Source organism: Parasteatoda tepidariorum, chromosome 3, assembly GCF_982258835.1.
Source record: "Parasteatoda tepidariorum strain Cologne lab strain chromosome 3, Ptep-v5.0, whole genome shotgun sequence".
NCBI lineage: Eukaryota > Metazoa > Arthropoda > Arachnida > Araneae > Theridiidae > Parasteatoda > Parasteatoda tepidariorum.
Genome location: NC_141757.1, coordinates 21258511 through 21284861, shown reverse-complemented (window position 1 = coordinate 21284861; position 26351 = coordinate 21258511). Strand labels below are relative to the sequence as shown.

Genomic DNA, 26351 nt, shown 5'->3' with positions numbered 1-26351 from the left:
TGGATATTTTATTTTAATGAACGATAATCCAGCTACCATAGATAATAATTACCAAAGAATTTTTAGATTTATAAACATCGTTATGCTTGTTTGTTAAATAAATACGCTACAATATTGATATAATTATATTGGGTAGGGACATCTGCTTAGAATATGATAGCTAATAGTTGATTTATATCCATATCTAGATTTATTTACTTAAGCAACCCAAAGAAAAAAAATTTCCATTTATAAGTGGGAAAAAAATCAGTGTTATTTTATGCGTCATACGAAAAAATGCAATCCAATGTAACTATATTTTCGCTGATTAAAAGATTTTATTGCTTTAACAAAGTTAATATTTTAACTTCTCAAAAGAAAATTATTTATAAAATCTGATTATTGTGATATTATGAACCTGAATATAGAATTAGCTAAAAGGGTAAAAAAAAAAAAAAAAAAAAAAAAGCTTGATTAACTGAATTCTATATTTATTTCAAGTAAATAAATTTTCGTAGCGATGCATGGAAATCTACAAAAGAATATTGAATAGAAATATAAGAAAACTTAAAATTCGGATAAATTATGCAGATAAAAATTAGAAAAATAGCGAAAAGCAGTAAACTAAAATTATTGTAAGTTCTGTTTCGTTCAGAGAACTTTATAACACGCATTTAAAACTTCGATTTTTACTAAAACAAACACGCAATTAGTTCTAAAAATTTTGTAGACAAAAATAGACGGAAAAAAATTTTTCATTTCTATGTTGAGCTAATTTTTCTTTGGCATCATTAACCGCAATACTGTGGATATAACTATTTTAGACGTTAAATTTAAACACATTTCGTTTAAATTTAACCTTTTTTTTATTGTAAAATCAAGTTAAGGAAGAAATAATTTACTCAGATTAGCACCATGCAGCAAATGTGAACGTATTATAAATCAATTTCTAACGAAATGTTTTTTAATATTTAACTTATTATTTATTTAGATCTGGACAGACAGTAAAAGCATTTAGAGTTTAAGAAATAATAATAAAAAGCTTAACTTAGTCTGCTATCAATTAGCAAAAAATTTTGGGTAAAGTATATTTATCAGTGACTTCAGAGAACTTTATGTATAATGCTTAACACTTTAATTTGAGAATAATCAAGCAAAAAAACTACTCTAAATTTAGTAGTTTTGAGAAATTAATGTTAATGTTTTTAAAATTTAAAACATATTTATGGGCAGCTTTAAAGAGCTTGTATTCGAAAATTAGATTTGAGTAAATTAAAAGAAAAAAGAAAACTAAATAAATAAATTACGAGTTTTAAATTTTATTATACGAGAAAATTACTATTTGCATGTCTCAAATTTGATGCATGTTTATAAGTGGGTATAGCGAGCTGGAATTCGAAAATTAGATTAACATAAATTTAAAAAATAAATCGTGAGCTTTAAATCTTATTATTCGAGAAAATTACTGTTACGTGTCTCAAATTTGAAGCATATAGATAGGTAAATATTTGATGCATATAGGTGGGTAACGTTTTCTGTAAATTTAAGTAACAAAAATAACCTGATTTAGATTTCGTTCTACGAGAGAATTATTCTCAAAGCGTCTCAAAATTAACCGATCATTTGGAACCAGATATGTTCAACCAAATGTAAACACAAGTGTATTGCACCTAATAAAGCGGAAAATGCTAACAAAAAGCCACGTGCTACTACATTTCACTACAACTCATTCACAAACTTCATGAATGAAGTCTTTACTATCAATTCAAATTTCGAGTCAATAAATACTACACAAAAGGACCTGTGGAAAAAAAAAAAGAAGAAGAGAATTCATTGAAAAGATTTACAAAAGTGTTCATATTTCCATTTATCCTTTTTCCTAAAAATAAAAATGGAATAAAAATTTCACTTTCTTTTCTTAAATACCGCCGACACTTGATGGCACGCGAGAAAATCAAGTACAGATAATACCAACAAACAAATTCTCTTATCTCATTTTAAATACTACAAAAGAAGCAAAGTGATTTTTCCAAGTTGTTGCACTGAATTGTAAAGGGTGGGGAGAGCAGGGGGTGTATTATATAAAACGAATTCAACAGATATCCCCTTTATTGCAAGAATGGAGAAAGAGAGACCTTCTGTTGATAATATAAAGGCTAACTTCAAAAGGGTCTCTCTCCTATTCAGCGTTGCGTTTATTAGCTCTCTCAGCTTTTCGAACAGTTTAGGCCTACTTTAAGCGTTTGTCGTTCTAGTCAGACTTCCTGACAATAGTTTCGCACAAATGTCGATTCAGATCTTGGAGGATTTTCAATAGGAGACTTCAGTTTTCTAAAGACCACAGAGGAGAAAACGCAGCAGAGATGAAAAGAGAGACTACCAGCGCCATCTAGTGCACGCAGTGGATATTAAGGAGAGGAAAGAGTGATTGCAAACAGCAATTCATATGCTGATTGATACACAAAAGAGTTAATTTTTTGTATAAAAAAAAAATTCTTTCAGCCACCACGTGCTGGTCTGAGCGCTATTTTTGTTAAAAAAAAATTTTTTTGTATCGATATCAGGTAGGTTGCTAGTGTATTGATGTTATACTAGATTACATGTAAATTGATTTTCATGAAAAACATTACTACTACAAGCTTTTTATTAATGATAAAAATGTAAAATTACAAATAATTACTAATGTGATAAACAAAGAGAATTTCTTATTACTACTGAATATAAATAAACAGTGAAATATATATATACTAATGCTTATCTTAACAGAAAATAATTTAAACAATAATAATGTAATAAAAATAGAAATTTCATTATATGTTTCGTATAATTTTGTGGTAAATACATGAAAAGCATGTATTTTAACTTTTGTAATGCAATTAACCAAAAATGTAGTATATTTTTTCAATTTTTTTGATGCAATTTAAGCTACCTCAAATACACAGCTCTCGCAAACACATGGAATTATTTTGTAATTTATTATTTTAAGGATTTTCAAATAAAAACTGAGAACTTCTAAGTTTTTCAAAATTGCTTCAAAGCATCCCACATGTTGTTAGTTTACAGTTTAAAAGATTTATTGTTCGAAATGATCACTATTATTTATTAGAATATTTGTAATTATTTAATAAAATTTCGGGTTACCTTTACGACAATAAAATGAAAAATACATAATGAAAATAACTAAATAGATAATTTCTATTAGTTCGCACGACATGTAACATCAATTAGAAAGCTTTTTAATTATAGATTTTCTAGCAATAAAATTAGATTTTTTAAGAAAACATTTTTTAGAATAAAATTAAAACACGTAAAAACATCTTTTTTGTAATAATGGAACACTGCAATACTTATTTTTTAGATATACTAAAATAAAATAAAAAAATATTCTCTCTATATTTTTATAACAGATTCAAAAAATATTATTATTAATTTCTTTTCATGGGATTAATAAACATTCTATAAATTATTATTAATATCTGAACTTGGCAATCATAATATTTAACTAAATATTTTTAGTCTCTTTTCACGGTATTCATAATATTTTACAAGTTATTAATAAAACCATTTCACGGTATTCATAATAATCTACAAGTTATTGATTAAAACCATTTCACGGTATTCATAATATTCTACAAGTTATTAATAAAACCATTTCACGGTATTCACAACATTCTAAAAATTTTTATTAAATACTTTTTATTGCATTTAAATATTATTCTACAAATTATTATCCATTTCTTTGTATTTATTCTTTTCATTTTCAAGCTCATCAAATTTATTCTAAACATAAATTTCAATTAGGATTTATTTTGATTCACTATAATAACCATTTTTGCATAATCGTAATAGTTCTCACTACATTAAAAAAATCAGCAATCTAATATAAAAATTTCGCCGTTCTATTGGCTTAAAAAATAATTTTACCACTTTCTGTTTTTGCAAACTAATGTCGAGTTCGCAATTAGTCGATGACAGACCTTGAAATTTCGCTATAATTTTAGCAAGTCATGCGTAGAAATAATTCCGCACAATTTTTCAGGGACTTTTTTTTTATCCTGTTGATTTGGTGGGAATTTACTTCGACGGGAAATTGTGCATCCGCCTCGCCGACCAAGGTCGTCAACGGACGGGAGGGAAAAAAAGTCGATTACCGAAGACTCAGACATATTTAAGTTGTGGGCAATTCAAACTTAAAACTGTGAATAATAATGATAAATGATTTCAAAATATTTATATTTACTTTAAAATATACAAGAGCTTAATTTATAACATAGAATTTTTTTTTAAATATGAATAAAAATTTTTTGTATTTTTACTGAAATTTAAACTACAGTTTATTGTGATATATTAATCGATTACATCTACAATTTATTGTTGATATATTATATTTTTCAATGGAATTATTAATTGCACACACAGCCTATTAAGCATGGGAAATTTTGACCTCAATAATTTTTGGTGAAGTATAATTAAAAATAACTGTTAAAAATTTATCAGAGTGTTGAACCATAAAACAACCATCGAGTGTTAAACCATGAAACAATTATTGAATCTTGAACCATAAAACAACCATTGAGTGTTGAATCATAAAATAACCGTTGATTGTTGAACCATAAGACAAACATTGAGTCATGAACCATTTCCAGCAACCTTAATAAAGTGCTAAATTTAACTATACAATTGTACTTGCAAACCTTGATTATATAATAATGTGATTCTACCAGAACAGAAGCATGATGCAATTTTACCACCCTACCTTTACCTCGTATTTTGGTTCGATAGGTGCTGATATTATGATTCAATTTTGCACCGATTATTATGGCGAAGTAATAGAACCCCAACAATGTGGCAGATTTAAAAAAAAAAAATTCTTTTTAAACAACTGTATATATGTATTTTTGAAATATAAATATTGATAATAGTATAAATTCGAATTGATATAAATTTGATTCAGTACTATATTCCTCATAAGTTTTTTAAATTTGATTCAGTACTAAATTCATCATAAGTTTTTAAAATTTGATTCAGTGCTAAATTCCTCATGAGTTTTTTCTATTGTTTGCAGAATAAGTCACTTTCGTAAAAGATTTATTGCATTGCTATAACAATTAAGAAATAGAGTTTTAAAATGAATTAATGAAGAATTACAATAGCTGAACAAAAATATATAAACCGGGAGTTCTTCATTATTTATTCGTCATTGAGGCAAAAGAAAATTAATTTTGCCAATCGAACCACTTTGGTTAATAAATCGATTAATTAGGTAAATTATTGTTTTGAACTAATGGAAAATATATATATATATTTACTTTAAAAAGGACTATTTGTAATTCTTCGTTCATTAATTTGTAAATTTCTTCGTAAATTCACATTCATAATTGCAAAATAAATCAACTTCATACTTGACCAAATTTGCTAGATAAGCCATTTAACTTCATTTCTATGATTAGTAATTTATGTAAAATTAATCATAAATTAATGGTAATTAATTCAATTCAAAATATAATTTGAATGAATTACCATTAATTTATGATTAATTTTACATAAATTACTAATCAGCAATGCAATCTAACTTCATTTCTATGATTAGTAATTTATGTGAAATTGATCATAAATCAATGGTAATTCATTCAAATTATATTTTTTATTGTTAAATTTGAAAACGCTTAATTAACGTTCAATAGATTGAATTCAAATTTTAATTCTACTGATTAAAGTATACTGCCCTGAGATAAATATGAAAGTTTTGATGACAAATCTTTTATGATTCATCATAAAAGATTTGTCATCAAAACAATAGTAGGATTAACTTCCATAAAACGGCAAACTTCGAAAGAAAACTTAATCTTACATTTCAATAGTTTTATTATGGAAATAATTCTTAAACTACATCACTAATCATGCTATTTCCAAATATATAGACAGTCTTACATACATATTAGAGTCCAATTTTTCGTTTGTTTCCAGATCTCATATTTAAATGATTCCATTTTTCATATTTTTTTTCTCTTAAATCTTGTTTTTGAGTATCTTTTTCTTCCTTAGGGAATGATTAAAAATAAATTCAAGGATTCTCCTTGTCCTATGTAAGTATGTAGCAACTTCTTATTCCAGGTAAAAGAGGCTTTCTCCCGTCCCCACCTAAAAGAAAAATATTTGATTATAAATAATAGTTCATTAAAAGAATAAAACTATTATGTCAAAAAAATATTTTTTGCAGTCATAAATGACTATAATTAAAATATCAAATTTCTTCAACGAAAAATTCTATTAGTATTGCATTTTTAAATCTTATATTTCAGATTCACAATTTAAATTTTTGAGAAACAGAGACAGTTACGAAAATCTCTACGATTTTGCGCACAGTAAAATTAACTACTAAAAAATAATAATGAAATATTATTTATTATAACTAATAAAATGAGATAAAAAATAACTTGGATGCAAATGGCATCAATGTAATATTAATATATATATTATTATATCATTATTGATATGATATTGATATGATATGATATTATAAATATATCATTATATACAATAATATCTCATCAATAAGCATTTAAGCTATATTTTCAATGCTTAGTAAAATATCTTATACAAATATCGTGAGCTTGCTTTTTAATTCAAAATAAATGTCCAATTTTTCTAAAAATAATATCAGATACGAAAAACTCATGCAAACATGTTATATTCTATTCAGCCAAAAAATGAAAGCGGAGTTTTTCTAACACTCATGCGAAAAATTCTCGTACTAAGATTTATTATGATTACTGTTATAATTATTATGTTAACCCAAAAGATTAAAATAAAAGGTCGATTTATCTGAAAATATTATATTCACACATATAATTCATGTTATCAAATTACGATTCAGCATTAAATCAAAGCCAAGCCCAATTGAACACTATGGAATTAAACTTATTCTTAAAAAAAAATTGGGTTAACAAGTTAAGATATATCATAATATAAAATCCAAGCTCGGTTATTAGAACAATATTGCCATAAACTTAAAGTGGAAACTCATATAAACAAGTTGATATAGCAAGAATGAAAGCCAATTTCAACTTATTAGGTCAATATTGTGCCAAACTTACACTGAAAACTTGCGTAAACAAGTTGAGGTATAGCATGAAATGAAAATCAAGCTTAGTCATTATAATAATATTGTGTTATACTGACACTGAAAACTCGTGCAAGCAAGTTGAGGTATAGCATGAAATGAAAATTAACCTCAATTATTATCACAATATTGCGTTATACTGACACTGAAAATAGCATGAAATGAAAACTAACCTCAATTATTATCACAATATTGTGTTATACTGACACTAAAAACTGGTGTAACCAAGTTGAGGTATAGCATGAAATTAAAACCAAGTTCAATTATTATAACAATATTGTGTTATACTGACACTAAAAACTCGTGTAAACAAGTTGAGGTATAGCATGAAATGAAATTCAATTGTTATGACGATATATTATACTCATACTGTAAGATCGTGTAGACAAGTTAAGATACATCATGAAATCCAAATTTTTTTACCACATGAAATATTAATTCATGCTACAAAATTCACGTAAACAAATTCAGATCTACTTCCACCATGGATATATTATTTACTGAAATTTAAATGTACAAACAAAATTCTTCTACCCTTATTAAAAACTCATATTGAAAACAAGTTAAGATGATGCAAACAAACTAATGGTAGGAATTATGCAACATTTCAAAATAGCCATATTTAAAATAAAAATCATCAAATAAAAACATAAATCGGCTCTTTTTCTTTTTTAATGAATTCCTATTAATCGGATGAGTTTAAAGGTCGTTTTTCGGACGACGGAGAAGACAGGAGTAGGGATGGTCGGTGCAGGTGCATTTTGTTTACGAGAAGCCGAAGATTTCGCTTCGGTGCTCTAACGAGACATTAGAGCTTTTTCCCAAGTTGAAAAGGACCCTGGAGAAGCATTGAGGGGGGAGGGGGTGAACTGGAGGGGTAGTCCTGAATAGCCGCGGTAGTCCTTTTCTCACATTATTCGCATGAGCAGGCTCTCTCCCTAAATCCGTATTCGTTCTCTTCTTTTGACCTTATCCTCTTCCACTTTTTAGATTTTGTTTTTCTTATTTACCTTTCCGATCTGTCTCAAAAGCTACCGGGCTTTAGTTTTAAATCCCGAAATCATATATCTTGGCTATTTTGAATAGACGCTACGATGATATATCACAGATAATCGACTCCTGTTTCACTTATTTTTTGTAGCACTGTCAGTAGAAAAAGAAGATTCGAAATGTTTCTGTAACTCATCTGAGATGAAATGATTCTTTTTATTCTAATATTATATCTATTTTACTCATACGGAAAATGGATGTTCTAGCTTTTTTTTGTCCAAGCGCTTTTCCACTTAAACAACTTCAATACCATAATAACAATTAAAGAGTTGTAAGAGTCTTAAATGTGGCTAAGGCAATCCTTAAAAAAAATCAGCTACTGCAAAGATCAAATAATAAAAAAAGGCAGGCGATAATTTTAGAATATTTTGGAACTATGGAGTTGATGGTTTTCCACACCGAGGATTTTCTTTTAATTTTCGCCGATGTGCATTTTTAATGTTATTACATAATATTAATTTAAAGTATTCTTATGTTCTTTTTATGATTATTCTTTTTATTCATAACTACTATACCGATGCTTTTTTTTATAACCGTCGTTGAACAGCAGGTCGAATTTTGGATTTACGACTACCAATGTTTAGCTCCGTAACTTTGTAATTTTGAACCCAATCCAGAAGACAAGGGAACTCTTGGATCAGGTATTGGGAGAAATTTGCCTTCGTGGAGAACTTTTTGATGCAACACGCATTTGCGTTACATGGAGAGGAAATCCACGAAAACCTCCCATGGTTGGCATGATAATAAGGAGACTCTAACTCATGATCCATCTATCGCTGAGAATATTTTACGTCAGCACTGTGGTCGGGGCGAACCGGGTGGAATTCGAATCGGCTAAGCATCGATGGGATTCGTACCCGGTTCACCTCATTGGAAGGCGAGCACTCTATCCCCTGAACCACCATTTCGTAAAATATATGCTGAGTAAAACATTTATATCATTAATTTTTTTTTATTTAAATCGATTATTTTTAATTTAAGACGTTGAGCTGCGTACAAGTAGCCTTATTGTATGCATCATTGAAAAATGACAATCGGAGAAAGATAAACTAAAAGTAAAATTTTCTTATTTTAGCTACCATTTTAGTTTTTTTTAAATTCACAATAAGTTTAGTCTAATAAGCAACGTGTTATTGTCGGGATAAAATATATGTTTTACGAAAATAATGAAATGATGTTATGCACTTGATCTGTTTTATCGACACAAACTGTTAAGAAGCATTTTCTCTTCGGATTAACAGCGAAAGTTTTAATTCGATTATTTATTTAATTCCATTTTTTTTTCTTTAATTAAACTTTATTACAGTACAACACCATTTCATAACATCGTTTCAGCTCTACGCACTTAGATTTTCAAGCAGAATCACAAAGTTTGTAAAATTAAAACCATTCCCTTTTGCATATTTGACATGAAAGTTACTACAATGCTGAAAAAAAGAAGAGCTTTATAAGCTGATATCGCTTAACAAATGCTTGCCTTTCAAACTTTTCTTTACAGTTTAAGCGGCACAAAGAAAGAAAATGCTTTTCGCGGAGCTGGTTTATACCTGGATATTGAGTATTGTATTCCTTTTCTATGCTAAAGCTTTCCCGCTGAGCCTGATTGTTGTAAGGCGTGTGGTCGGTAATTCATTCACTCATTCTGCTACAATGTCAATAGAATTGTTTCTTTGTATAATATTGACCGATTAACTGATGATAAACTATTAGATTCTTCTGTAAATGAAAGTATATTTCGTGTTAAATATATAATGCCAGCTCAAAAAATAAATAAATAAATAATCAAATTTTTTTTTACCTGTTGTATTTTCTTTTTTAAACTTTATTTTCAAATAGTACTATGTAAATTATCGCGATATCAAACTGTTGTTTGACTTCAAAATTAATGAAAATACCTAAAGCAATTTTTAAAATTTCTTTAAATTTCTTGATTAATGTTAAAATATAGGTTAATCCAATAGGCATATATTTCCGTAAGAAATTGGGGCATTAAATGTCACAAAACTGTTACACACTGTTATTTTACAACAAATATTAATAATTAAAAACATCATGTGAATTTCTTTAAAGAAAAGAACATTATTTTTAACTTCAAATCTAGAGAACTATTTAGAAAAAGCTTCATTTATAATACCGTTTGCTTATAGAATTAGGTTCACTCCTCTTTAAAACTTTAAAATAATTTTTTCACATAAATTAAGGAATAAAAAAGTTATTATTTTAATTTTTATAAATTTGACGTTTATTTACATATTAAGGTAAAGCCTAATTTTTAAGTTCGAAATTAGAAAATGATACTTAATTAAAATGGCATTTATAATATCCTTTGCTCAACTTTTTTGAATTTTATTATATATATATATATATATATATATATATATATATATATATATATATATATATATATATATATATATATATATATATATATATATATATATATATATAAAAGACATTAAAAGACAGTTTTTGAGTTTAAAAGTACTTTGAAGCAATAATTTATGGAAACTAACTTTATCATATCCCTTTATAATACAAAATGTACACATAGAGTTTCTTCTTTAAATTCGACCATACTATCACTCATAACAACGAGTATATTAATCTTCTTACATTCGTATTTTGTTAGCAGCATACTCAAAGGACGAAACAATTTATTAAATATTACTTTGGAAAATAATTAACCACAAACTTTGGAAGAAATAAAGCTAAAGAAATCGTTTACAGCATATGGAATTTGATTTAAGGAAATTGCTATGTCGATTTTAGAATAGGAACAAAAAGAAGAAAAAAATATTTCCGCGCAATTAGTCGTCTGCTGTACAGTAGGTCATGTGATTATTAACTTGAAATTAATTTAAAAATTCACTTTCTTTACGTTCTTGTGGTCGCAGTTAAGAGAGCGATATGACTCAGAGACGTTCTCATTTATATGAATCCATAGTGGAATTTTTTTTTCTCTCTCCGTTCTATTCAAAGTAAGAATAGAGGAAGTTGTAGATGAGATGTTTACCGAGCGTGGAAAAAAGAATAGAATATGGCGAGGACCATAAAAGGTTCTTTTCCTTATGACTCAGTACTTTGCCGAACGATTTAGATCGTAAAATTATAAGTTCACTTTATTGTTTCAGTTTTAAAGAATTCTTTCAACGAAAACAACTCATTTTTTACTCATTTAATGTATTTTTTGTTAAACGCTCCTTTCCCTATCAAATCTCAGGTAGGAAATGTGATTCGTCTTTTATTTTACTGAAAGTCTTAAAGCCTCTTACGAATTTCTTAAATGAAACTACCTAAGCAGAGATAGCTCAGAGGATAGAGCGTTCGAATTTCATTGAGGTGAATCGGGTTCGATCCCGGCGATGGCTAGTCGATACGAATTTCGCATCCGGCTTGCACCGACCACAGTGATGACGTGAAATATCCTCAGTGGTAGACGGATCATGGGTTGAGTCCTCTTGCCGTCGGGATGACCGTGGGAGGTTCTCGTGGTCTTCCTCGCCGTGTAACGCAAATGCGGATTAGCTCAATCAAAAGGTCCTCCACGAAGGCAAATTTCTCCCAATACTCGTTCCAGGAGTTCCTTTGTCTTCTGGATTGGGTTCAAAATTACAAGGCTACGGAGTTGAACATTAGTAGTGGTAAACCCGAAAATTGGGTCGGCTGTTCAACGACGGTTATAAAATTATGAAAATATAAAATTTCTTAAAAGAAACTACCTAACACAGTACTTCATGAGCCTCAAAATGCAGCTTAATTTAAAAAAAAAAAAAAAAAAAAAAAAAAAAAAAAAAAAAAAACGAACTTGTAATCATTGTTTTTAAACTTCTACGTAACTAGTCAAATGCTTTTTTCATCTTTAACAAATTGGTTTTATCGGTCAAAATTTGGAATTCTTTTTACGATTTTTTTAGGTTGTCATATTTCTAAAAAGAAGGAAAGAAAACTTATTTAACTTTATATTAATATTTCTACTTAATGCTTAGGCTTTACATTTCTGAGAAACAAAATATATTTATGAAAATATTTTAAATAAGTAAAAATCATGGCCGTCCACTGACTAGCAATATTTTTCTAACAACCAAAGTTCCATTGTTTCTTTACAATTCAATTTAAAATCATTTTAAATATACTATTAAATGTCCCTAATTAAGATCTCTTATTTTTAAAATGTTCATCAAGTCAGTTAAAAAAGCCTGAATAAAAAGATTTATACGGGAAACAAAATAATCAACAAAAACAAAATTAAATAAGGGCGGAAAAAGTGCAAAATGATGAAAAAAAGAGTGTGAAAACTAGTAAGAAAACAATTTGGAAAATAAGCATGAAGAAATCTAGGAAATCATAAAAAAGCGGTAAAATAGATTAAAAAAAATATTCATGCAAATAACCTTTAAAAGAAACATTAAAATTATCATGAAAGCAATTCCTTAAAAAGGAAAACAAATTCGATCATAGGAATTGGTTTAGAAGAAGACAAGCAAGTAACTGTGTAAACAGATTTCAAAACAAGCAAGAAAAATTGGGAACTCGTGCAAGTAGTCTTATAATTATAAATCTCATTAAAAAAAAAAAAAAAAAAAAAGAGCGGACAAATTATTTCAGTTTAATTTTTCAGAAAGGACCAGCGCTGCTATTTAATGCTTTTTAGGAAATATTCAACGTATTGCTAACATTTTAAAGCAATAGAGAATAAATCAGTAAATAAATTACACCCGTATCAAGAGAAAAAAAATCGTAAGTACTAAGTATTACTCTATTAATTAGTAGAAGAGTAAGTTCTGTACTATGCAATGCTTAAAGCTTCTTTTGAATAACTAATTCTATTAAAAATTCTGCAGCTGATTCATCTAATTTTCAATTATTTATTGGTTTCACAAACTTTTTGGCACGAAAAAAAAAAAAATGCAAATAAATTTTTTTCTCACATTTCGCTTAGAAATATATTATTTCTAAGAACACTTCTTATATCAAAAATTTTTTTATCGGATAATTACAAATATTGTAAATGTCTATAAAAAGCTTGGAATTTTCTGTTTAATTTGGAAGTTTTTTTTCTCCCCCAACTACAATGTTAGTAACGTTGGACAGCTATTTTTTTATACAGGTTTCATTTTATTATAGATATGTTTTTTTTTTAATGTAATCTCTAAAGCTTCAGAAGTAAGAACACTAAAATAATGTCAGAAAAGAATTTTTTTATTAAATTTAAACTTCTGTTTTCAAATTTCTAAATCGCAACACCTCTATTTAAATTTTTTTTTTAGATAAATTCTTTAGATTTAGGGCCAAAGCAAACAAAAAAATAATAAAAATCTGTGAAAAAAAATAACGAAAATCTATAATTTATCACAAAAACTGTATACTTCAGAATTGCTGTCTTAAGTAATTTAACTATTTTATGGTTTGTACGAATCATACGTGGATGACACAGTTTAAAAAAAAAATTTGAAAATCTTTCTGTCATTTAAAATCAGCTAACAGTTTTGACATAAAAAGGTAACTTTTTAAAAGAAAACACAAAGAATTTTTTGACAAAAAATATTTCCTTCCAAATTATATTCCATTGACGTATTTTTGTCAAATATGCTTGCAGTTTTGACCTGAAAAAGTGTGTTTTAAAACCTAATATTCTAAAAATATTTTCAAAATATTTTAACAGTTTTAACGTAGACTATTTTCTTGACAGAGAAAAATCTTTCTTTTAAATTAATACTCAATAATAAAAAAATAATATAACAGTACTTTCAACAACAACAAAAAAAAAATTATAACAGTTTTGACGGAAAATTTTTTCTATCAAATATGTTAGCTGCTTTGGCATAAAAATATTTCTTTCAAAATATATCAACAACTTTGACGTAGGATATCTTCTTTCAAATAACTTCAACTTAGAATATCTTCTTTCAAAATATGCAAACAATTTTGAAAAGTTTCTTTCAAAACATTTTATCAATTTTCTTGTAGAACATATGCTAGCTGTTTTGACATAAAAATGATTCTTTCAAAACATATCAACAGTTTTGAGGTAGAAAATTTTCTTCCAAAATATGCTAACTGCTTTGACATATAAAAGTTTTTTCGAAACATAATAACAGTCTTAACTTTATTATTATTTCTTTTTCTTAAAATATGCTAACAGTTTTGACGTAGAATTTTTCTTTCAAATATGTTAGCTGTTTTCACGTAAAAATATTTCTTTCAAAATACAATATATCAACAACTTTGTCGTAGAAGATCTTCTTTCAAATAATTTCAACTTATAATACCTTCTTTCAAAATATGCAAACAATTTTAAAAAGATTCTTTCAAAACATAGTATCAATTTTCTCGTGGAACATTCCCTTTCAAATATGCTAGCTGTTTTGACATAAATATGATTCTTTCAAAACATATCAACAGTTTTGACGTAGAAAATTTTCTTTCAAAATATGCTAACTGTTTTGACATAAAAAAGCTTTTTTTTTTCTAAACATAATAACAGTTTCAACATGATTTCTTTTTTTCAAAATGTGCTAACAGTTTTGACGTAGAATATTTTCCGAAACTATTGCAATGAGAGGAAATGGAAGTGTACGAAAAATAAAATTGTCACATTTAGTCAAATATCATGGTTCAGACTTATAGCGGGTTACCTAAAGAAAACAGGACTACCGTCCTCAAGTTGATCACAACATCCGAAAAGGAAGAGGACGCCATATTTGTTTGTCAACGAAAATTTCGGTATTGTATAGGGCTCAGCCAAAGTACTCACCATCTGCAGGTAAGGGATGACAGAGATTCTGCAGGAGGGAAAAGGTAGGACAAGGGGGAAAAAAAGAGAATAATAAAACTGCCCCTCCACAATTCTAGTCGCATGGTTCTCACCGTTTTCCAAATTCTCCACCCCTCTTAAATCGCTACCCCCCAACCAAATATCCAGGTGCGCAAATCCATCCGAGAATTCGTCACCTAGAAGGGTCGGAGAAAATGACACACGGTCCCCTACCTTCTGTTTGGCAGAAGAATGGAGGGAGGGAAAACATTGGAAGATTCGAGTACACCCCTCCAACCCCAGAATTTTTAAGCATTCGAATTCCTGATGCAAAGGACAGGGGCTACGATGGTAAGGTACTGAGGAAAAGAAAGCATGACGAAAAAAAAAATTTCTTTCTTCGTCAACCCAAAAAAGAAGAGTTAGTACAATTTTTGGTAATATCAGAGCTCGCACCATACATTGTGGTGGATTTTCTCAATGCATAAGGGAAACTATATAAAGCATAGAAAAGATTCTTTTTTGAATCAGGTTGCTGTTTCTGTAGTCAAAAAAACCTTTTTTTTTGTATTCTTTTCAAGTTGTACAATATCTATAAGTCGTGTGCAAGTTGCCTTTTCGGCGACTGTTGCCACTGATTTGAAGTTAATAGCGTCAACAAGTGGTGCTGGGGCAAAAGGGGGGAGGGCAGAATTATCTCGCACCTCGTTTTATGCAAACTTTTGATAATAGGGAACAGTTGTCCAATGAAAAGAAAATGTTCTGAATGATCGCATGTCTCATCATAAAAGCTTTGATCCTCTGCACGCGACTGCTCAGTTCAATATGACCATTCAGTCAAAATCAAGCAATATTCGCTCATTGTTGGATTATGATTATCTTGAATAACTCGTTCAAATGCTCAACTAAGTTTTCACAGAATGCGTTCGATATCTTTTTCTGGCGTGAGTTTGAATACCACTGAGAAAATAAAATTGGCAACATAAATTGTTCAAACTGTAACTGTATTGAGGTGGTGAAATGACATTGGATTCTGAACTGAATTATACAGATCGAATTCCAAATAGTTCTCTGTTTACTTTCAGAATTTAAGTTAACAGTTCCGCAAAGTTTATTAGTTAATAATTTTTTTTTCAAAGTTGAAGAGCTTTGTACTGATAAAAAAGTAAATTAGAATAAAATGAAGTCATTCTTTTTAAAATTTACCGTGCTTTTAGTCTTACTGTATATTTTCAAACCTTGATATATGCAGTATGTCTTCATTGGCAGCAATGAAATGTTTTAGCATTTGCTCCAAAAATTCGAGCTCAAATTTTTAATTTTATCATTTAAAAAACATATTCATCGATTACAAATCATTTCTAAGGCCGTGTTTGTTCTAATAATACTCGTAGTTTCATATTTATAGTCTGCTAAGGCAACTCCGGAAAATGTAGTATTTCTAAGTGCCTCTTAGGATGTTTTAAACCTCACATCAGATATGCGTTATTTATTTATTCTTATTTTAAAAATTAAAACTACCATTTAAAAATTCATCAATACATTTTTGTTAAGACAACTAAGCTCAGTTTAAAGAAGTGTTTTTATTTACTAGGAAGTTAAACTTTAATAATGATTAAATTAGTTATTGCATATGAATAACTTATGTGTCAATTGCAAGAAAATATGGACGTTGCAACTGTTATCTGTTGCAAAACTGTTGCAAAATTTTGGAGTGTGGATGCCACCATTCTTAGTGATAATAACTAAATGCATTTATAACTAATAACATTTTTATAACTATAAACTAAATACATTTTCAACTAAACTAAATAACTAAATACATTTTCAACTAAACTAAATAACTAAATACATTTTCAACTAAACTAAATAACTAAATACATTTATAGATAAACTAAATACATTTTCAAATAGCGATTTGCAGTTATAGTGCAAAAAATTAGATAAAATTGACAAAATAACAACTGTCTTAAATAGTTAGAGCAAATAATTTCTAAAAATGTCCTTGTTGTTTAAACGAAATGTATTTGCAATGAAGCCATAAATTGATCACAATGCGTACTAAAATGCGTGCTGTCAGTAAACAAATAAACAAAAAATCACTAAATAAAACTATAACTGTGAGAAAATAAATAAAAAATGTGACTGCATGCACTGTAAAAATTTTAGTTTAGCTCAACACCAAAAGTGGAGGAAACTTTATACCAGACTTTTTTACAGACTTTCTTTTCATTTTTTTTACATACTTCCAGAAAATGCTAGCCCTGCAAACCCAGATAATAAACCATATTTCCTCATTTGTTGAAGGCATATTTAGTATGAGAGCATCACATATACTCTTATTTTTCTACAGTTGTCTTTGAATTTTATTCATTATGGTTTATGATGGTGGTGCCTACTTTTCACCAAAGGGACATTCCACGAACTATCCCTGGCTCTTGTTGTCACAGAACACCACTTTGGTGAAGCTGTTGTCACCATCTTTGACATTAAGATGAATGAAATTCTTTCATAGTATATCATATAAATTAATTAGTGGTGATATTTTTCATCATTAGATTTCTGAATCTGCATGTCCGTCTCTTGAGGGGACACCTCTGTTTAGCGAGCAAATTCCACTTTCCTAAGGGTGTTCATTTGACCAAGGATTTCCTAAATTAAAATACTGTGCAAGTGTAATATATGTCGTGTGTAAATCAGTTATTTCAGCTTTATTCTTAAGAAACTGATAGAATACATTGATTTCCTGAAGTACAATTATTTTTATGATTAGATTTAAGGTTTGTATAAATCTGGACATGGTTGTATCAAACATTAATGTGCATAATCCTGTAAAATTAACCAAGCTCGGGTATCCGGAACCGGACCTTGAGACTAAGAACAGGTCCTGGGTTCCCGGTATTGGGTAGTAGATATTTTGCCTTGTCCGTGTAATAGCCAGTTAATAAAAATCTGACTGAATACCCTGTACAACAATAACTTTTACCACCATTTTTTACTTTAAAAAAAGAAAAAGAAAAAAAAGCAAGTAGCAAAATTTCAAAATGAACTTTCTTGAAACATCTAATTTTTATTGGTCTTTTCACTTTGTATTAATTTTCTTAAAAAAAATTATAAATTTTTTTAAATTTATTAATTTTTTTAATTATTAATTTTTTTGAACAAAATTATTTTCTTTAAAATAGACTTATAAAAATGGCAATAATATTCCAAACAAGTACAGTAAAAAGAGCTTCTAAAGCGTGTCATTTCAAACAATTTGAATTTCAAACAACTAGTAAAGCACCGCTTTGGTGTGAAGTTGTTGCCACCACTTTTAGTGCTCAAAGACAAATTTTTTTACAGTGTAGATCCGTGTTGCAACGAATAGTACTAGTGAAAAGTACTCGAGTAACAACAGCTGTTATAAACGGACACCGGAAATGGATTGCGTAAGCACGATGCGCATCTACCGTATACTTTCTGCGCGTTTGTACTTCTGCCTCATGTACCACTGAAAAAGAGTATCGCCGTCATAAAGGTACAAATGCACTGTTTTAAAGGTACCAATATTCTATTTTAATCACTGTATTGAAGGTACAAAACTTTTTTTGTCCCTTTTAACGGATGAAAACGTTTTTTGTACCATTGATTTCCCTGGTGTCTTCTATATTTATGAGGTACATAAGCTATGTAATTCTTATAAAAAGAAAATGGCAATATGTGTTTGTACCTTTATTTTAAATGGTACTCTTTTTCAGATGAAATTATTATCATCAATTCCCTTAATTCTTATATAACTTGTTTTCAAACAATAGAAAAGCGGAAAACTTTTAAATGTTTATATTATATTAATTCCAAACGAAGACAAAATCGGCATAAAATAAATAACCTTTACTAAGCCTTTATTATTTTACAATATTTCACTGTTAAAATTACTCTTTAATTGCGAATATTTTTGAATTCATTAACTTCCTGAGCATTTTTAGTGAACACCAGAAGTAATTCACTTTCAGCAATTAAATATTCACAATTGAATAAAGCATTGGAACTATTTATTTGAAAATGATCAACATTGTTTGAATATCAAAAAGATAAATGAATAACGCGAAAGTTAAGTCATAAAAAAAAAAAAATTAAAAAAGAAGCAAAAAAGAAATTCCATCTATTTTTATATCACAAAGTTCAATTCAAGCAGGAGGGGGTGCTCAGGTAAGTCACTAAAATAGGGGGAGAGAGGGGGATATCGAATAATCGGAGGATGAGGAAGCGGTGGTGAGGAGGGGTATAGACAGATTTAGGAGTGCCTATTCAAAAATTTTAGGTTCCCCTTCTATAGTTTGCGACATTGCTTCAGGGTCCATTGTCACCTATGGGTCCCCAGGTCCCCAATGAGGGATATAAGGGGGCTCAAGAGCTTTGTCATCAGGGATTGGTGGGTAGGGAGGGCAATCCCTGATCTGCACCTGGTAACGGTCTAAAAGTGGAAAGTAAGTGAAGGAACGTTCGAATTGACAATTGGAAAACTTGATGGGTGATAGGGGAGAGCTATAACTTGGACCCCCCCCCTCAAAATCTTTCTCTCCTTTTTTTATTTCTCTTTGCTTTCTCAAATATTGTTTTTGTAACTGACTGGAAATATACTTTATAGCTACCGAAGGAATGGACGTCATAATTGTTGAATTGAAAAGCTTCGTCCATAACACTGAAAGTTCGTCAAGTATTTTTCTCCTGCGATGAAGTTTCCCTTAAAAGGACGCTATAACAAGGGAGAAACTTTTCACAGCAAATTCTCTTTTACCTTTATAACTAATTTAAAATTTAAAAGAAAGAAAGAGTGAATTCAGACAAACCTAGTTTAAGTCATGAAGTTTCAAATACAGGAAAGAAATTTTCAAAATATTGTTGTTGTTGTTGTTGTCGTATGCCGTAAAGAAAGAGGAGCTATTGTTCTTGTTTTTTAGTGGCGCCATCTATGGAGAAGGCTTCGACTTATGTCACACCCGTTTATAGGTCGGACCCATTCATACATCCATATTCATAAACAGATCGTAATTTTGACCTGAATCAGAGAACGACCAATTTTCAATCCACTACCCCCAGAAGTATAATTTGTTATGGTAACACGGAGGACATTGTGACCCGACATATTTAACGTACACAAGTCACCATTTACTTTGGCCGGCTGGATTCCATTCATAAATCCATTCATTCATACACAGATCATAATTTTGACCTGAACCGGAGAACGGTCAATCTTCATTGTAACATGGATCTGGAATATGGAGGACTTTGTGACCCGACACATTTAACGTGCTTCAATCACCATTTACTGCATGGGGAGTCTTTGGTTGCCTGGATTCGAACTCCCGTTCTCACGAGCGTGAGTCCAGCGCCCTGCCAAAAATATTAAATGGAAAATAAATTTTGAGAGGATAATTTAGGGTTACGCAATGGATAAGTCCCCTTCCAATAATTTGCTTGCATTTTTATATTTTTAAATTTTTTTCAGTATTTTCATTGCTTATTCTAGGTTTGCTTAAACTCATCTTTTCTATACTTTTAAATTAGTTACGAAGATGAAAAAGAATTTGCAACGTAAAGTTTCTGCCATGGTATGGCTCTTCTGAGTATAACGATAAAGGTAAACCAAAGTAAAAAAATTCTTCCAAGAGAAAAAGTAATTTGCTGAAAATTAGAAATAAAAAAAGTGTTTGTAAGTGAGAGATGCATATAAGCGAGAGATGAAACTGTCAAAAAGAGTTGAAAGTGGCTACAAAATTAAATACACTTTCTGATTGTACTTCCTTAAAAAAGAAAAAGTAATTTGAAAAGGCCAGATAAGAAGGAAAACATGCAGTGAGGAAAATAAAAACGGACCATCATCACCAAAACTTTTGATCTTCACATTCTAGGACTCAATTTTAAAGGTTCGGAGTTAATTCAGAACGCTATGGATGGCTAAGGCAATTTTCAAGGGCTCTGTCATAACATAAAATATTTTAAAACCGCCGTTGAGCAGCCGACTACTACCGTTCAACTCCATAGCTTTGTAATTTTGAACCAAATCCAGAAGACAAGGGAACTTTGGATAAAGTATTGGGAGAAATTTACCTTCGTGTAGAGTTCTCTTTGATAGAACTAAGCCGCATTTGCGTTACATGGTGAGGAAAATCCCGAAAAGCTCTTATGGTTAGCCCAACAATGGGACTCTAACCAGTGATCCGTCTACCACTAAGGATATTTTACGTCAGCACTGTGGTTGGTGCGAGCCTGGTGCGGAATTCGTATCGACCAGTCCTAGTTGGGATTCGAACCAGCTTCAACTCATTTAAAGCCGAATGCTCTATCCCCTTGGGCATCGCGGTTCTGTGGCAGAAAATAAACCTCTTTCGTGAATAATAAGTTCTGCGAGTTATAACAGTTATTCATGACTTTTTGGACAAGTTAAGCCGATCTTTAGCCAGTGATCTCCATATTCATTCGAATAATAGTGCGATATGAAGTGAAAATTAAAAGCCTTTGTGATCTAATTTATTGTAATTAAAAAAGTTACTCCAACAATGCATTATCTAGGTCTATAAAAATCTGAAAAAAGTTTGGAATTTCGATAATTCATATATTATATCGGAGCGGAAAAATGTAGTCAAATTTGCGATTTCAAAAAAAATTTAATAACTTTTGAAATATTTAAGTAATTTGTCCGCTCTTAAAAACAGATAATTCTTGACGGAAAAGATGTTTAAAATTCTTTTGCAATTATATAGTTTAAAATTCTAACTTTACTTCAATTGTAAATTACTTAAACAGTGGCTTTTTTTTTTCTTTTCGTTAAATATCGTTTTTTTTTTTTGATTGGTGAACGAGGTTTGAAAAAAATTGTTAAACATATAAAGCTGAACACAGAAATCGGTCAAAGCAACAACAACACACACAAAAAAAAAAAAGAAGAAGAGAGAGGGTTTCTAGTTTGCTATTTCAGATAAATTTTCTTGCTCAAAATTTAAGAGTTCAAGTTCAAATTTTTAAGAACTGTATTAATCGATTGCGAAGACATTTCTACACAGACAGCTGCTTTTCTCTCTTCTTTTTTTTTTTTTTTTTCAAAATTCGGAACAATATCGAGCAGAATCAAAGCGATCTCACAAAACGAAAAAAATTAAGTCGAAACTAAGAAATAGCCAAATTAAGCGATAACACTAAAAAAAAAAAAAAAAAAAAAAAAGCAATTAACTTATTTTATTTATAGGTTGTTTCAAATAGTTTTAATTAAATTTATGTAAAACATAATTAAACATATGAACTAAAATCCCAATCTTAATAATACAATTTTTTTAGAACATCTTCAGTCAGAAGAAAATCTATTCATACTTTGTTTCGTAAAGGGGGATACAAAAGAAGTTTTCTGAGTTCCGAATTTAGGAAGTTTGTTGTTGTTTACATTCGTTAAACCAGGACTGGGATTCGAACCTGGGTCACCCTAAGGCAAGGGAAGCGAGGGCTAGATCTTCTCAATTCTGAGAAGATAGAGCTTATATAATATTTTTTCAGCGGTAGAGGTAATATATATATAGTATATATATTTTTGAGAGGTAATATATATATATATATATATATATATATATATATATATATATATATATATATATATATATATATATATATATATATATATATATATATATATATATATATATTCCCCCTTGATCTTCGTACGTATGCGTTCTTTAAAGTTAACTAGATTAAAATTTTAATTTTATTTTTCTAGGCATTGCATATGTTTTTTGACTTAGGACACATGGTTAATTTTTTTATTACTAAACGTCAGGGAATATCTCGAAGTAGATTATCTCATCTATAACATATTGTAGTGGAATATTAATTTATTAATTAGCATTTTCTAATGAGTCAAAATTAATTTTAAAACATTGGTATCGTTTAATAACAACTGCCCATAAGAACAATTTTTAATGCACTTCTTTAAAGCGTAGAACAATAAAAGTTACTCGATGTATTTAAGCAGGTTTATGTACTGAATCTCTTCAGACGACAGGTGTACCTCCGTTTCGAACTCAGTCAGAACGTTTATTTATTTATTTTCAAATCTATGAAGATCATTTTACTTCTGAAAGTGTGCGAATACGAGGAAAGAGGAAATGGGTTTGGTTATTTTGGAGTGTGGTTGCAACCACTTCCGATCTATTCTATGTAGGGAAATATTGTGTACAGTGTACTCAAGTACAAAGGGATAATGGTGGCAACATGCGTTCGTAAATAAACAGAAGCACCCCTCTTTGCTTGTGGCGAGGTAGAAAGTGTATTCAGTAACAAGATCACCTTTTAAGAAAAATCACCTTAGCAATATGCTTCCTTCTGATTTAAAAGAGTTTTTTTTTATTTTATTTTATTTTTTTTTTTTTTCTTCTTCTAAGGGCTACTTATATGAATTAAGCATATAATTGAAGAGAGAATAATCTGAATAATTTCTGACTTGTTAGAGGGACATAAATAAAAAAATAATAATAGAAATAAACTACTCTCATACAATTAAACAACTCACTAAAAGAACTTACAAGGAGTTTAAAAAGTGTTAAAAAAAATAGATTTCGTGGAAGAACTCGAAAAATTTACAAATTTTTCAAAAGAAGAAAAAAAATGAATTCAAACTGTTGAAAAATTTAGTTGAAAAAAAATCCAAAAACTTTTTAAATTGTTAAAAAAAGGAAGAAGAAAAAATAATTTTAGCTATTGAAGAGCTTAGTGTGAGAATATCCAAAGACTTTGCAAATTGTTAAAAAAAAAAAAAAAAAAAAAAAAAAAAAAAAAAGGAACAAAGGGAACATAAACTATTGAAGAGCCAAGTATAAGAATATCCAAAGATTTCGCAATTTTTTCTTAAAGGAAAAAATGAATTTCAACTATTGATGAGCTGAGGGGAAGAGTATCCAAAGACTTTGCAAATTGTTTAAAGAAAAATAAATTATTATTTTAATTATTGAAGAGCTGAGTAGAAAAACATCCGAAAACTTTTCGAATTATATATATATATATATATATATATATATATATATATATATATATATATATATATATATATAAAGTATTTAAATTACTGAAGAACTGAGTGGAAGAATATCCTAAAACTTTACAAATTGTTGCAAAAAGGAAAAAAATGAATTTAAACTGTTGAAGAGCTAAGTGATAAAACATCCGCAGATATTTATTTATTTATTGGAATTCTTAGAGAAACAAATGAGGAAACAAAGCTGAGTTCAAATAATTGAAGTATTAATGAACGAATTTACGTATAAAATTTCATTGAGCATTACATTTGACTAAGCTAGCTTTAAAACTTATACTTCCTGTTTCTTTTATTGATCAATTTACTTTTTGTTATTTTACTGAATTTCTAAGCCTTTCGTTTATTTGTGGAGATATAATGACTAACACAATTTCAAATGCATATTGATTTTTTCCCAACCCTTTGAAGGAGGAGGATTTTTAATGATTTCAATAAAAACATTAAATAAATAAATATACACGCAAGTAAATAAAAACGCAAGTAAACAAAGGAACAAAAATGTAAATAAATGTAACAACGGTAAACAAATAAATATTAATAAACAAGATCACTATTTAAAAATAAATTAGTATCTGCTGCCCTTTATTGTTTTAAATTTTAAAGTGCATACCGACTCTCCAAGGAATTGTCTAAGTTAAATCACAATAGCAACAAATTCATCACTTCGAACAAAGCATACACCATCTGTTTATTTGATACAATATCAATTCTAATCTTATTTTACAAGATTTAATAATTATTCGCTCCATAAACTATTCAACTGTAAAATTAATAATTTCAGGAAGCATGTATAGTAACTCTAATTTTAGCTCTATAAAACTACATGAAATTGGTAAATTATAATTCTATCAGGTGACTCCTGTTTTACTTTGGTCCACCTTAAGACAATAAAGTTCTCAACTTGGGAGGGTGCACTTATTCTTGTAACGATATCTCCACCATGTTTACCTGGGTGGTGTTCGATTTAGTTTCAAGAACGAAAGGAGGGGTGATGATATTTATTTTTCTTATTGTTCCTCAAGTATTTTGCTTCTTTTCCCCTTTGTTTAGTTAGTTAAAGATACTTAGCTTTCGTTTGTTTGTTTTGGAAATTAGGCAGCAAAATAGGTTCGCACTTCTATTTATTTTCTTTATTTTCTCTCTTACCACGCCAATACACACTGATTGATTCCCAGGAAAAGTTATGGCAGAATAATTTTTCTTATATTTATTTACAGCTCATTTTAGATATTATTTTGGTTCGTTATGACTGTTATCGAACGAGTAAAATGCTATTTTTAAAATTGCTGTTAAATTGCGACAATTATGCATGTCAAATTATGCAAGGTCAAGTAAGCTTATCCAATTGCCGTAAAACGCTAACGTGAAAAGGAGATATTGTTCTTTGAAAATGTAAAGCATTCCCTTACATAAAAATAAGGTGTTTTTGAGGTTGTTTTGAGGTTGACAGTTGTTAAAAAATACACCTGAGGTAGAAAATGAGGTTATGTTTTGCATCAAAAATAACCTCATTAACAAATCTCAACTGCAACCTCATTTACACCTTAAAAAATCAGCACCATATCTAACTCAGAAATACTTTAGTTTAGAACGGATGAAATTATTCACACCTCAAATATACGTATTTACTTGAAATGTAGAAAAAACAATCCGCACACCTCAAAAAACAACCTCCCTGAGGTGGGTTTCTCTAAAGTAGAATTCCATCAACCTCAAAACAACCTCAAGTGTCAATAAAACAACTTCATACACCTTCATACACCTTGGGAGGTTGATCTTTTAAGGTTGTTTTTTGAAATCAGCTTCCAAAAACCTCAAATCATTCTTAACGCCTCAAAACAACTTCAAAAAAACCTAAAAAATACCTTGAATTTCGGTAACGATTGTGATCTATTTTTTTAATATTTAAATAGTTTTTCCATTGATGCTTTATCTGGGCTGCATTATCTTGTAAGAAATTTAAAGAATTGAAAATTATTCATTAAATTTTCCCGTGATGGAAAAAGCTTGATAATTTGGTGTTTTTTTAAATATGTTTTATTACTTTTAAAATGTAAGTTATCTATACGTACTGAAGCCCAGATAATTCTTTATTGTAATATGGTGCATACATAACATATATAATAATAGCAAATAATGAAGAGGGCTTGCGAAAGACAACATAAAAACAATTTTTCTTTCATTTGAAACAATATTAGTTGAAGATTACACTTGATAAATTACTGTTCTATAATTATAGCCAACATTAGCATGCTTTAATTAATGTATGTTATTTAAATCCAACCGTATCATATATATATAAATTACTGTTCCATATTTAGTGCCAAATTTAACATGCATTAGTAAGTTTTCTGTATAACATATTCTATTTAAGCAATTTTTAA

At 29.0% G+C, this 26351-nt stretch overlaps 1 long non-coding RNA gene across 7 annotated transcripts in view; it reads right to left on the bottom strand.

The window, feature by feature from the left end:
- Positions 1-5826: 5826 nt before the first annotated feature.
- LOC110282747 (uncharacterized) overlaps positions 5827-26351 on the bottom strand; it is a 386528-nt gene continuing 366003 nt past the window's right edge. For 6 of the 7 annotated variants that reach the window (XR_015432450.1, XR_015432449.1, XR_011636063.2 and 3 more), the window contains one exon: positions 5827-6120. This is a non-coding gene — a long non-coding RNA (uncharacterized LOC110282747). Of the gene's footprint in view, positions 6121-14787; positions 14925-26351 lie in introns of those variants that run through there. The other variant, XR_015432448.1, reaches the window with a different exon arrangement.